We start from the raw sequence: 13,545 nt of genomic DNA, 5'->3' as shown, positions 1-13,545 counted from the left end.
TAGCAGAAAAGTTGAATGACAGATCCACAGAGGAGAAGTTTTCCTACGTTTTAGAGTTTGAATCACGTCTCTAGGTGAAAGCATGCCAGAGCAGCAGACGTTTGAAAAACGTTGAAAAAGTGCTTTTTTTCAATTAATTCCATAGAAATGAATGGGGTTTTTTTGTGACGATTTTTTTTTTTATAACCTGGGACAGACATCTGATCTTAACACAAGGATAATGTTTAATTTGTGCACTGTCCCTTTTAAAAATAAAATAAACTCTAAACTCTAAGAAGAGTGTTTGTAGTTTGTATGTACGAACAGAAGTGTTCCTAATAAAGTGGGCGGCTAAGGTGAGGCTGCCACACAAGGGCTGGAGTTTTCTACTGTTTTTTTATGAAGGACCAGGCCTCGAACAATGACAAATAACTCGACAACGGAAGCAGCTATTCACAAAATTCTTTCACAGTGAGCGCTAGAAGGGTCTCCTGAATAAAATGATGTATTTTTTTGTTTGTATTGTTAAAAATGAGGACGCTACAGGGAGTTAAAAACGAGTGACTTTTCAGCAACGTTTATACTGGGAGTCAATGAGGCCGCTCACCTGTGCTCTCCTCACTTTGAGGCTTGTCATTCAAAAACCGTAAATCCTATCGTTTAGGTAGACACATTGTGTGAATCAGGACAAGTTTTCCTACTACTTTTGAGAAAATCATGTCTGTAGAGTGAAATTTGTGGCTGAAAACGGAGTTTAAGCGAGAAAGTTTGACCTTTTTTTTGAAGCCGCCTACACTCTAAGTTTAACGACCCTCACTGGTGTGTAACGCAATAGACACCCATTCAAAAGCCGGATTTTCTCCCAGAAACCACATGGCGTTTGAACCGGGCCTGATCCGAAAGTGTAAAACCTAGCAGAAAAGTTGAATGCCAGATCCACAGAGGAGAAGTTTTCCTACGTTTTAGAGTTTGAATCATGTCTCTAGGTGAAAGCATGCCAGAGCAGTGGATGTTTGAAAAACATTGAAAAAGTGCTTTTTTTTCAATTAATTCCATAGAAATGAATGGGGTTTTTTGGGGCGATTTTTTCGCGACTACGTCGCGAAAAAATCGTATTCTACAGAGAAAAGTAATAGCATAGCGAGTCCGATCGAGCCGCACGTTTTGATATATTGTTTGTCTGTGTGCGACGTACGGTTATTGAGTTATTCGAAATCAAAATTTGCGTAGGAATAATAATAATAATAAGAAGAAGAAGAAATACGTAGAAGAACAATAGTTGCAGTGCTTTGCACTGCAACCTATGGGCTCCCCTAGGGGAGCCCATAGGTTGCTGTGCTGCAGCACTGCATCCTAATAAGAAACGCATAGAATAACAATAGTGATGCCGTGCTTTGCACTGCATCACTAACTAGACAATTCCCCTGCGGGAAATCGCGAGAGTGATGCAGTGCGTGTAGCCAGGCCTCTATGTGAAAGCACCACCCAAAAGGGCAAATAGTTTGCCAAGAAGTCCAAAGAAATGAATGGGAAATTTACCTGAGACTTTGAGATGTTGGTGGCGCTAGAGAGTTTAAGGTGGTGAGCTGAAACTTGCTGAGATGAACCTTGAGAGTGAGAAGAAAGGGTCTGCAAAATTTCACAACGTTAAGGGGTTGCTATGGAGGCGCAGAGGGCGGAGTGTGGAGTAATCTAAAAACTCCATAGAAATGACTGGGAAATTTACCTGAGACTTTGAGCCGTTGGTGGCGCTAGAGAGGTTGACTGAGTAACGTACAAAGCAGCAGGACACCGAGTCCGACCAAGCCGCACGTTTTGATATATTGCTTGCACGTGTGCGATGTACGGTTAATGAGTTATTCGCAAACCATAATTTGCCAAGAAGTCCATAGAAATGAATGGGAAATGAACTGTAGCTGAGACCTTGAGCCGTTGGTGGCGCTAGAGAGTTAAAGAGAATACCGTACAAAGCCATAGGACACCGAGTCTGATCGAGCCGCACGTTTTGATATACAGCTTGCCCATGTGCAACGTACGGTTAATGAGTTATTCGCAATCAAAAATTTGCACTGAATATGAATAAGAATAAATTCAAAGTAGCGGGAAAAGTAGGCGGGCGGAAAAAGACGTCATAGGGTGCGTTGGATTCGTCTTGGCCCAAGGATTACAGGGACACCAAGTTTTCGACAATCGGACCAACGGTTGAAAAGTTACAAGCAGAAATGTGCCTGAGACTTGAGCTGTTGGTGGCGCTAGAGGGTTTGACTGAATATCGGGCAAAGTAATATCACGCCGAGTCCGACCGAGCCGCACGTTTTGATATATGGCCTGCCTGTGTCCGATGAACGGTTAGTGAGTTATTAGCAATCAAAATATGCGTAGGAGTAAAAAGTAGTGTAACAAAATGAATACTAGACAATTCCCCTGCGGGAAATCGCGAGAGTGATGCAGTGCGTAGAGCCACGCCTCTAGGTGAAAGCACCACCCAAAAGGCAGCTAGTTTTTCAGAAACTCCATAGAAATGAATGGGAAATGCAGCTGAGATTTTGAGCTGTTGGTGGCGTTAGAGAGTTTCACAGAATAATGAACAAAGCAATAGGACACCGAGTCCGATCGAGCCGCACGTTTTGATATATTGCTTGCCCGTGTGCGATGAACGGTTAATGAGTTATTCGCAATCAAAAATGTGTACGGAACCCATAGAAATGAATGGGATATTTCGGGTGATTTTTTCGCGCCCTAGGTATAGCGCCCCCTAGTGGCCAGTTTGTCCCAATTTTTTTTGCTGGCCTTTGTGGAGGGGCGAGGCATAATGACCCGAAGATTCGTTAAGGTACTCCAAAGGGCGGCCGAGATATGACCAAACTTCCTGATTCGCGTATGCGCGGCCAATTTTGATTGGCTACCACAGCCAAAGGGTCCTGAAATCGCAAACACCGGGCAAGTATATTATGCATATTATCGCCAAGAAGCCAAAGACCAAGTTTGGGAGAAAGTGGTTAAAAATTGAGGGAGGAGAAGCAGTATGATTGATTTTCGCCTAACTCAATATGGCGGAAAATGTTTCAGGGTTGAAAATGACATCAAAGGGTGCCCTGGACTCGGCATGGGCCAAGCAATCCACGCATACCAAGTTTTTGAAAATCGGACCAACGGTTCAAAAGTTACAAGCAGAAAAGTACCAGCGACCTCGAGCTGCGGGCGCAAATTTGATTGGCCGCCACGGCCCCACGTTAATGAAATTCTGAACACCAAATAAACGTATTGTGCAGCTGCGTTCAATGGTGCACTGTCCCAAGTTTGGGAGAGATGAGTCAAAAAATGAGCGATGAGAAGCATTTTAAGTGATTTTCAAAAAATGCAAAATTGTGGGAAAACTTTCCGAGTTCAAAATTTTGTCAAAGGGTCCCCTGGATTCGTCCTGGCCCAATGAGTCCAGCGAAACCAAGTTTTCGAAAATCGTACCAACGGTTCAAAAGTTACAAGCGGAAACGTACCGGCGACCTGGACCCTCGAGTTTGAGCAGTTGGTGGCGCTAGAGAGTTTAATGCAGTGACTTGAAACTTGCTGAGACGAACCTTGAGTGTGTGAAGATACAGTGTGCAAAATTGCCTGACATTAAGTGGTTGCTAAGGAGATGCAGAGGGGGACGTTTGAAGTTTTCCAAAAACTCCATAGAAATGAATGGGAAATTTACACGAGACTTTGAGCCGTTGGTGGCGCTAGAGAGTTTCACACAAGGAATGTTCAAAGCAACAGCACACCAAGTCCGACCGAGCCGCACGTTTTGATATATAGCTTGCCCGTGTGCAATGAAGGGTCCCCGAGTTACACGCAATCAAAGTTTGCATGTAAAGATGAACAAGAATAAAATCAAAATGGCGGGAAAATTAGTCGGGCGGAAAGTGACGTCATAGGGTCCACTGGACTCGGCTGGGTCCAAGGATTCAAGGGAGACCAAGTTTACGAAAATCGGACCAACGGTTGAAAAGTTATAAGCAGAAATGTGCCTGAGACTTGAGCCGTTGGTGGCGCTAGAGGGTTTGACTGAATATCGGTAAAAGTAATAGCACGCCGAGTCCGACCGAGCCGCACGTTTTCGTATGCAGCCTGCCTGCGTGCGATGCACGGTTATTGAGTTATTAGCAATCAAAATCGGTACGGAAGATGAATAATAATAATAATAATAATAATAATAATAATAAAAAGAATAATAAGAAACGCATAGAAGAACAATAGTGATGCCGTGCTATGCACTGCATCACTAATAAGAATAATAAGAAACGCATAGTAGAACAATAGTGATGCTGTGCTATGCACTGCATCACTAACTAGACAATTCCCCTGCGGGAAATCGCGAGAGTGATGCAGTGCGTGTAGCCAGGCCTCTATGTGAAAGCACCACCCAAGAGGCAGCTAGTTTGCCAAGAATTCCATAGAAATGAATGGGAAATTTACCTGAGATTTTGAGATGTTGGTGGCGCTAGAGAGTTTTAGGTGGTGAGCTGAAACTTTCTGAGATGAACCTTGAGAGTGAGAAGAAAGGGTGTGCAAAATTTCACGACGTTAAGGGGCTGCTATGGAGGCGCAGAGGGCGGAGTGTGGAGTAATCTAAAAACTTCATAGAAATGAATGGGAAATTTACCTGCGACTTTGAGCCGTTGGTGGCGCTAGAGAGTTTGACTGAGTAACGTACAAAGCAGCAGGACACCATGTCCGACCGAGCCGCACGTTTTGATATATTGCTTGCCCGTGTGCGATGTACAGTTAATGAGTTATTCACAATCCATTGTTTGCCAAGAAGTCCATAGAAATGAATGGGAAATGTACTTTAGCTGAGACTTTGAGCCATTGGTGGCGCTAGAGAGTTAAAGAGAATACCGAACAAAGCAATAGGACACCGAGTCCGATCGAGCCGCACATTTTGATATACAGCTTTCCCGTGTGCGAGGTACCGTTAATGAGTTATTCGCAATCAAAAATTTGCACGGAAGATGAATAAGAATAAATTCAAAATGGCGGGAAAAGTAGGCGGGCGGAAAATGACTTCATAGGGTGCGTTGGATTCGTCAGGGCCCAAGGATTACAGCGACACCAAGTTTTCGAAAATCGGACCAACGGTTGAAAAGTTACAAGCAGAAATGTGCCTGAGACTTGAGCCGTTGGTGGCGCTAGAGGGTTTGACTGAATACCGGGCAAAGTAATAGCACGCCGAGTCCGACCGAGCCGCACGTTTTGATATATGGCGTGCCTGTGTCCGATGAACGGTTAGTGAGTTATTAGCAATCAAAATATGCGTAGGAGTAAAAAGTAGTGTAACAAAATGAATACTAGACAATTCCCCTGCGGGAAATCGCGAGAGTGATGCAGTGCGTGAAGCCATGGCTCTAGGGGAAAGCAGATCCCAAAAGGCAGCAGGAGAAATGAGGCAAAGAAACACTCACCAAATCTCATAGAAATGAATGGGAAATATAGCTGAGACTTTGAGCCATTGGTGGCGCTAGAGAGTTTCACAGATTAACGTTCAAAGCAGTAGGACACACCGAGTCCGATCGAGCCGCACGGTTTGATGTGTAGCTTGTCCGTGTGTGATGCACGGTTACTGAGTCATGCGTGAGCAAAATTTGTGACATTGAGCTGCTAGTGGCACTAGAGAGTTTAAGGTGGCGAGTTGAAACCTGCCGAGAAGAACCCTGAGTGTGTCAAGAAACAGTTTGGCAAATTTCAGAGGAATGCGTGCAGGATTTCCGAAAAACCCTTAGAAATGAATGGGATATTTCGGGTGATTTTTTCGCGCCCTAGGTATAGCGCCCACTAGTGGCCAGTATGAACCTATTTTTTTTGCAGGCCTTTGTGGAGTGGCGTCGCATACTGCCACAAAGTTTCGTTAAGGTACGCCAAAGGCCGGTCGAGATATGAGCAAACTTCCTGATTCGTGTCTGGGCGGCCAAATATGATAGGCTACCATGGCCAAACGGTCCTGAAATCGCAAACACCGGGCAAGTGTATTATGCAGATTAGCCCCAAGAAGCCAAAAACCAAGTTTGGGAGAAAGGGGTTAAAAACTGAGGGAGGAGAAGCAGAATGATTGATTTTCGCATAACTCAAAATGGCGGAAAATGTTTCAGGGTTGAAAATGACATCAAAGGATGCTATGGACTCGGCATGGGCCAACGATTCCAATGGTACCAAGTTTTAGAAAATCGGACCAATGGTTCAAAAGTTACAAGCAGAAATGTACCAGCGACCTTGAGCTGCGGGCGCAAATTTGATTGGCCGCCACGGCCCCACATTAATGATATTCCGAACACCGGGGAATTTTATTGTCCAGCTGACTCCAGAGGAGCCATGTACCAAGTTTGGGAGAGATGGGTCAAAAATTGAGGGAGGAGAATCATTTTAAGTGATTTTCAAAAAATGCAAAATAGCGCGAAAACTTTCCGGTGTTGAAAATTTTCTCAGAGGGTGCACCGGATTCGTACTGGCTCAAGGAGTCCAGGGATACCATGTTTTCGAAAATCGGACCAACGGTTCAAAAGTTACAAGAGGAAACGTCCCGCCGACCTGCACCCTTGAGTTTGAGCAGTTGGTGTCGCTAAAGAGTTTAAGGCGGTGACTTGAAACTTGCTGAGACGAGCCGTGAGGTTGTGAAAAAACAGTATGCAAAATTTCATGACGTTAAGTGGATGCTATGGAGACGCAGAGGGGGGACGGGTTTAGTTTTCCAAAAACTCCATAGAAATGAATGGGAAATTAACCTGAAACTTTGAGCCGTTGGTGGCGCTAGAGAGTTTCACAGAACAACGTACAAAGCAACAGCACACCGAGTCCGATCGAGCCGCACGTTTTGATATATTGATTCCTCGTGTGCGATGAACTGTTACTGGGTTAAACACAATCCAAATTTGCCAAAAACTCCATAGAAATGAATGGGAAATTTACACGATACTTTGAGCCGTTGGTGGCGCTAGAGGGTTTCACAGAATAACGTACAAAGCAGCAGCACACTGAGTCCGATTGAGCCGCACATGTTGATATATAGCTTGACCGTGTGCGATGTACGGTCACCGAGTTATGCGCAATCAAAATTTGTATGGAAAGATGAATAAGAATAAAATCTAAATGGCGGGAAAACTGTATGGGCGGAAAATGACGTCATAGGGTGCACTGGACTCGGCTGGGTCCAAGGATTCCAGGGACACCAAGTTTTCGAAAATCGGACCAACGGTTGAAAAGTTACAAGCAGAAAGGTGCCTGAGACTTGAACCGTTGGTGGCGCTAGAGGGTTTGAGTGAATATCGGGGAAAGTAATAGCACGCCGAGTCCGACCGAGCCGCACGGTTTCGTATGGAGCCTGCCTGCGTACGATGCACGGTTATTGAGTTATTAGCAATCAAAACGGGTACGGAAGATGAATAATAATAATAATAAGAACTAGACAATTCCCCTGCGGGAAATCGCGAGAGTGATGCAGTGCGTGTAGCCAGGCCTCTATGTGAAAGCACCACCCAAGATGCAGCTAGTTTGACAAGAAGTCCAAAGAAATGAATGGGAAATTTACCTGAAATTTGAGATGTTGGTGGCGCTAGAGAGTTTAAGGTGGTGAGCTGAAAGTTGCTGAGATGAACCTTGAGAGTGAGAAGATAGGGTGTGCAAAATTTCATGACGTTAAGGGGTTGCTAGGGAGGCGCAGAGGGCGGAGTGTGGAGTAATCTAAAAACTCCATAGAAATGAATGGGAAATTTACCTGAGACTTTTAGCCGTTGGTGGCGCTAGAGAGTTTGACTGAGTAACGTACAAAGCAGCAGGACACCGAGTCCGACCGAGCCGCACGTTTTGATATATTGCTTGCCCGTGTGCGATGTACGGTTAATGAGTTATTCGCAATCAATAGTTTGCCAAGAAGTCCATAGAAATGAATGGGAAATGTACTGCAGCTGAGACTTTGAGCCGTTTGTGGCGCTAGAGAGTTAAAGAGAATACCGTACAAAGCAATAGGACACCGAGTCCGATCGAGCCGTACGTTTTGATATACAGCTTGCCCGTGTGCGAGTTACGGTTAATGAGTTATTTGCAATCAAAAATTTGCACAGAAGATGAATAAGAATAAATTCAAAATGGCGGGAAAAGTAGGCGGGCGGAAAATGACGTCATAGGGTGCGTTGGACTCGTCTAGGCACACGGATTCCAGGGAGACCAAGTTTTCGAAAATCGGACCAACGGTTGAAAAGTTACAAGCAGAAATGTGCATGAGACTTGAGCTGTTGGTGGCGCTAGAGGGTTTGACTGAATATCGGGCAAAGTAATAGCACGCCGGGTCTGACCGAGCCGCACGTTTTGATATATGTCGTGTCTGTGTCCGATGAACGGTTAGTGAGTTATTAGCAATCAAAATATGCGTAGGAGTAAAAAGTAGTGTTACAATATGAATACTAGACAATTCCCCTGCGGGAAATCGCGAGAGTGATGCAGTGCGTGTAGCCAGGCCTCTATGTGAAAGCAGCATCCAAGAGGCAGCTAGTTTGCCAAGAAGTCCATAGAAATGAATGGGAAATTTATCTGAGACTTTGAGATGTTGGTGGCGCTAGAGAGTTTAAGGTGGTGAGCTGAAACTTGCTGAGATGATCTTTGAGAGTGAGAAGAAAGGGTGTGCAAAATTTCACGACGTTAAGGGGTTGCTATGGAGGTGCAGAGGGCGGAGTGTGGGGTAATCTAAAAACTCCATAGAAATGAAAGGGAAATTTACCTGAGACTTTGAGCCGTTGGTGGCGCTAGAGAGTTTGACTGAGTAACGTACAAAGCAGCAGGACACCGAGTCCGACCGCGCCGCACGTTTTGATATATTGCTTGCCCGTGTGCGATGTACGGTTAATGAGTTATTCGCAATCCATAGTTTGCCAAGAAGTCCATAGAAATGAATGGGAAATGAACTGTAGCTGAGACTTTGAGCCATTGGTGGCGCTAGAGAGTTAAAGAGAATACCGTACAAAGCAATAGGACACCGAGTCCGATCGAGCCGCACGTTTTGATATACAGCTTGCACGTGTGCAAGGTACGGTTAATGAGTTATTTGCAATCAAAAATTTGCATGGAAGATGAATAAGAATAAGTTCAAAATGGCGGGAAAAGTAGGCGGGCGGAAAATGACGTCATAGGGTGCGTTGGATTCGTCTGGGCCCAAGGATTCCAGCGAGACCAAGGTTTCAAAAATAGGACCAACGGTTGAAAAGTTACAAGCAGAAATGTGCCTGAGACTTGAGCTGTTGGTGGCGCTAGAGGGTTTGACTGAATATCGGTAAAAGTAATAGCACGCCGAGTCCGACCGAGCCGCATGTTTTGATATATGGCCTGCCTGTGTCCGATGAACGGTTAGTGAGTTATTAGCAATCAAAATATGCATAGAAGTAAAAAGTAGTGTAACAAAATGAATACTAGACAATTCCCCTGCGGGAAATCGCGAGAGTGATGCAGTGCGTGTAGCCAGGCCTCTATGTGAAAGCACCACCCAAGAGGCAGCTAGTTTGCCAAGAAGTCCATAGAAATTAATGGGAAATTTACCTGAGACTTTGAGATGTTGGTAGCGCTAGAGAGTTTAAGGTGGTGAGCTGAAACTTGCTGAGATGAACCTTCAGAGTGAGAAGAAAGGGTGGGCAAAATTTCACGACGTTAGGGGGCTGCTATGGAGGCGCAGAGGGCGGAGTGTGGAGTAATCTAAAACCTCCATAGAAATGAATTGGAAATTTACCTGAGACTTTGAGCCGTTGGTGGCGCTAGAGAGTTTGACTGAGTAACGTACAAAGCAGCAGGACACCGAGTCCGACTGAGCCGCACGTTTTGATATATTGCTTGCCCGTGTGCGATGAACGGTTAATGAGTTATTCGCAATCAAAAATGTGTACGGAACCCATAGAAATGAATGGGATATTTCGGGTGATTTATTCGCGCCGTAGGTATAGCGCCCCCTAGTGGCCAGTTTGTCCCAATTTTTTTGCTGGCCTTTCTGGAGGGGTGAGGCATAATGCAACAAAGTTTCGTTAAGGTCTGCCAAAGGGCGGCCGAGATATGAGCAAACATCCTGATTCACGTCTGCGCGGCCAAATTTGATTGGCTACCACGGCCAAACGGTCCTGAAACCGCAAACACCGGGCAAGAGGATATTGCAGATTAGCGCCACGAAGCCAGTGAACAAGTTTGGGAGGAAGTGGTTAAAAATTGAGGGAGGAGAAGCAGTATGATTGATTTTCGCATAAGTCAAAATGACGGAAAATGTTTCAGGGTTGAAAATGACATCAAAGGGTGCTATGGACTCGGCATGGGCCAAGGATTCCAGGCATACCAAGTTTTTGAAAATCGGCCCATCGGTTCAAAAGTTACAAGCAGAAATGTTCCAGCAACCTAGAGCTGCGGGCGCAAATTTGATTGGCCGCCACGGCCCCACGTTAATGAAATTCTGAACACCAAATAAGGGTATTGTGCAGCTGCGTTGAGTGGTGCACTGTACCAAGTTTGGGAGAGATGAGTCAAAAAATGAGCGATGAGAAGCATTTTAAGTGATTTTCACAAAATGCAAAATAGCGCGAAAACTTTCCGGTGTTCAAAATTTTGTCAAAGGGTCCACTGGATTCGTCCTGGCCCAATGAGTCCAGCGAAACCAAGTTTTCGAAAATCGGACCAACGGTTCAAAAGTTACAAGCGGAAACGTACCGGCGACCTGGACCCTCGAGTTTGAGCAGTTGGTGGCGCTAGAGAGTTTAATGCAGTGACTTGAAACTTGCTGAGACGAACCTTGAGTGTGTGAAGAAACAGTGTGCAAAATTTCCCGACATTAAGTGGTTGCTAAGGAGACGCAGAGGGGGACGTTTGAAGTTTTCCAAAAACTCCATAGAAATGAATGGGAAATTTACACGAGACTTTGAGCCGTTGGTGGCGCTAGAGAGTTTCACCCAAGGAATGTTCAAAGCAACAGCACACCAAGTCCGATCGAGCCGCACGTTTTGATATATAGCTTGCCCGTGTGCGATGAACGGTCCCCGAGTTACACGCAATCAAATTTAGCATGTAAAGATGAACAAGAATAAAATCAAAATGGCGGGAAAATTAGTCGGGCGGAAAGTGACGTCATAGGGTCCACTGGACTCGGCTGGGTCCAAGGATTCCAGGGAGACCAAGTTTTCGAAAATCGGACCAACGGTTCAAAAGTTATTAGCAGAAATGTGCCTGAGACTTGAGCCGTTGGTGGCGCTAGAGGGTTTGACTGAATATCGGACAAAGTAATAGCACACCGAGTCCGACCGAGCCGCACGTTATGATATATCGCCTGCCTGCATGCGATGCACGGTTTTTGAGTTATTCGAAATCAAAACTGGTACGGAAGATGAATAAGAATAAGAATAATAATAATAATAATAATAAAAACTAGACAATTCCCCTGCGGGAAATCGCGAGAGTGATGCAGTGCGTGTAGCCAGGCCTCTATGTGAAAGCACCACCCAAGAGGCAGCCAGTTTGCCAAGAAGTCCATAGAAATGAAGGGGAAATTTACCTGAGATTTTGAGACGTTGGTGGCGCTAGAGAGTTTAAGGTGGTGAGCTGAAACTTGCTGAGATGAACCAAGAGACTGAGAAGAAAGGGTGTGCAAAATTTCACGACGTTAAGGGGTTGCTATGGAGGCGCAGAGGACGGAGAGTGGAGTAATCTAAAAACTCCATAGAAATGAATGGGAAATTAACCTGAGACTTTGAGCCGTTGGTGGCACTACAGAGCTTCACAGAATAATGAACAAAGCAAGAGGACACCAAGTCTGATCGAGCTGCACGTTTTGATATATTGCTTGCCCATGTGCGATGAACGGTTAATGAATTATTCGCAATCAAAAATGTGTACGGAACCCATAGAAATGAATGGGATATTTCGGGGGATTTTTTCGCGCCCTAGGTATAGCGCCCCCTAGTGGCCAGTTTGTCCCAATTTTTTTGCTGGCCTTTGTGGAGGGGGAAGGCATAATGCCACGAAGTTTCGTTAAGGTACGCCAAAGGGCGTCCGAGATATGAGCAAACTTCCTGATTCGCGTGTGCGCGGCCAATTTTGATTGGCTACCACGGCCAAATGGTCCTGAAATCACAAACACCGGGCAAGTGTATTATGCAAATTAGCCCCAAGAAGCCAACGTCTAAGTTTGGGAGAAAGTGGTTAAAAATTGAGGGAGGAGAAGCAGTATGATTGATTTCCGCATAACTCAAAATGGCGGAAAATGTTTCAGGGTTGAAAATGACATCAAAGGGTGCTATGGACTTGGCATGCGCCAATGATTCCAGCGAAACCAAGGTTTTGAAAGTCGGACAAACAGTTCAAAAGTTACAAGCAGAAATGTACCAGCGACCTCGAGCTGCGGGCGCAAATTTGATTGGCCGCCACAGCCCCACGTTAATGAAATTCTGAACACCGAGTAATATTCTTGTTCAGCTCTCTACACTGGTGCACTTTACCAAGTTTGGGAGAAATGGGTCAAAAATAGAGGGATGAGAAGCATTTTAAGTGATTTTAGCAAAATGCAAAATTGCGGGAAAACTTACCTGTTGAAAGTTTTTGCAAAGGGTGCCCTCGATTCGGCCTGGCCCAATGAGTCCAGCAAAGCCAAGTTTTCGAAAATCGGACCAACGGTTTAAAAGTTACAAGCGGAAACGTACTGGCGACCTGCACCCTTGAGTTTGAGCAGTTGGTGGCGCTAGAGAGTTTAAGGCAGTGACTTGAAACTTGCTGAGACAAACCTTGAAGGTGTGAAGAAACAGTGTGCAAAATTTCACGAAGTTTAGGGGCTGCTAAGGAGACGCAGAGGGGGACGTTTGAAGTTTTCCAAAAACTCCATAGAAAATGAATGGGAAATTTACACGAGACTTTGAGCCGTTGGTGGCGCTAGAGGGTTTCACACAATAACGTACAAAGCAGCCGCACAACGAGTCGGATCGAGCCGCACGTTCTGATATGTTGCTTACCCATGTGCGATGAATGGTCACCGAGTTACACGCAATCCAACTATGAAAGGAAAGATGAACAAGAATAAAATCAAAATGGCGGGAAAAGTAGGCGGGGCGAAATGACGTCATAGTTTGCGCTGGACTCGCCTGGGTCCACGGATTCCAGTGAGACCAAGTTTTCGAAAATGGGACCAACGGTTGAAAAGTTACAACCAGAAATGTGCCTGAGACTTGAGACGTTGGTGGCGCTAGAGGGTTTGACTGAATATCGGTAAAAGTAATAGCACGCCGAGTCCGACCGAGCCGCACGTTTTCGTATGCAGCCTGCCTGCGTGCGATGGACGTTTATTGAGTTATTAGCAATCAAAATCGGTACGGAAGATGAATAATAATAATAATAATAATAATAAAAAGAATAATAAGAAACGCATAGAAGAACAATAGTGATGCGTGCTCTGCACTGCATCACTAATAAGAAACGCATAGAATAACAATAGTGATGCCGTGCTTTGCACTGCATCACTAATAAGAAACGCATAGCATAACAATAGTGATGCTGTGCTTTGCACTGCATCACAAACTAGACAATTCC

The sequence above is a fragment of the Neoarius graeffei genome, chromosome 27, assembly GCF_027579695.1.
Source record: "Neoarius graeffei isolate fNeoGra1 chromosome 27, fNeoGra1.pri, whole genome shotgun sequence".
Lineage (NCBI taxonomy): Eukaryota > Metazoa > Chordata > Actinopteri > Siluriformes > Ariidae > Neoarius > Neoarius graeffei.
This window is presented reverse-complemented; position numbering follows the sequence as displayed.